Source organism: Octopus bimaculoides, chromosome 5, assembly GCF_001194135.2.
Source record: "Octopus bimaculoides isolate UCB-OBI-ISO-001 chromosome 5, ASM119413v2, whole genome shotgun sequence".
NCBI classification, from domain to species: Eukaryota; Metazoa; Mollusca; class Cephalopoda; order Octopoda; family Octopodidae; genus Octopus; species Octopus bimaculoides.
Window position 1 is genome coordinate 108,917,243 of NC_068985.1, and position 1,442 is coordinate 108,918,684.

The 1,442-nt window shown below is 32.7% G+C and overlaps 1 pseudogene; it reads left to right on the top strand.

Annotated features, from left to right (window-relative positions):
* Positions 1-603, top strand: part of LOC106869779 (S-crystallin 1-like) — a 6,040-nt pseudogene extending 5,437 nt beyond the window's left edge.
* The last annotated feature ends 839 nt before the right edge of the window (positions 604-1,442 follow it).

Consider the following 1,442-nt stretch of genomic DNA (forward strand, 5'->3'; position numbering starts at 1 on the left):
GGGTTTTCAATGCATATATATTTTATTAGTTTTCAATTTTCTTTATATGAGTTTGCTTCTTTACTGAAATGTAATGAAGCGGTGGGGTTTGAAATTTAGTTTCTTATTTTACTCTTGATTTCTTGGTATTAATTAACTGCACAATACGAATTCCCTTACAATATTCATTTATTTCTAATCATGTTTTAGATGACTATGGCTGATATGATGTGCTTCTGTGCCCTTGAAAATCCATTGATGGAAGACCAGAATTTAATCAGGGACTATCCCAAACTTCAGGCTCTGAGAAACCGCGTCATCAATCATCCTAAAATGTCTGCCTACCTCCAGAAAAGATCCCGTACAGAATTCTAAGTGTGAAAATGATTCAATGAGTTAATCAAGGCATATGGAAACGATTATTTTGCTTTTTGTAATCAAATTTGATCTGTAACAATCTCCCACAAATGTATGGATTAAAACTATTACAAACATTATTTGGATATGATGATATTTTTAACAGCTGATGCTGTCTGCTGCATTTTATACTTAGACACCTGTATCGAGGGCGGTCTAAATAAAAATATTTAAGTAGAATTTCAATAAAGATTTAACAAAAATGTTTACCTCTTTCTCTTCCTCTTATTCCCTCCCTCTCTTTCTCTCCCCATGTCTCTCTTTCTCACCCCATGTCTCTCTTTCTGGATATTTTATTTCAAGAGAAAACTGATTACTAGACCTGTCACAACTAGCTGAAGAATATTTAATGAAAATTACAGTACGTTCGATTCTCATTATATTCTAGAGACTTATATAATTTATTATTACCAAATAAGAAAGACTAGCGAATGCATATGATATTTTTATTTCCTTCCTGCTTTATATAGAACGGTGCAGAGGTAAATAGATTAAAGATTAGCAAAATTGTTGTTAGTCTATCATTGGATATGAGCAAAAGTAAAATCACACATAAAACAACGAGATAACGGTAACATTCATCTATTTAATTATACTGCTATTAATTCCAGTGGGTACTTAATTCATCTTGTGCAGGGTGGGCAAAAGTCACAAAGCGGTTTGAATGTTTAATAACTACTGTATTTTTTTTGTTTTGAATTTACAATACCATAGTATCATATATAGTACATATATAAAATAAATTTACTTCTTCCGAGGTTGCGCTAATTATGAAATGTATGTAACCTGAACTTTATGTACTCCATTCCCTAAATTTTGGATATATAAATACATATGTGCGTGTGCGTTACAAGAACATAATTATTTATTTCAAATTTTGGCACACAGTCAACAACTGGTTCTTATTTCATTGAACCCGAAAGGATGAAATGCAAGGTCGATCTCGGCGGAATTCGAACTCATAAGGTTAAGACGGATGAAATGCCGCTAAGCGTTTGCCGGCATGCTAATGATTCAACCAACTTACCGCCTTACAAAAACACAAA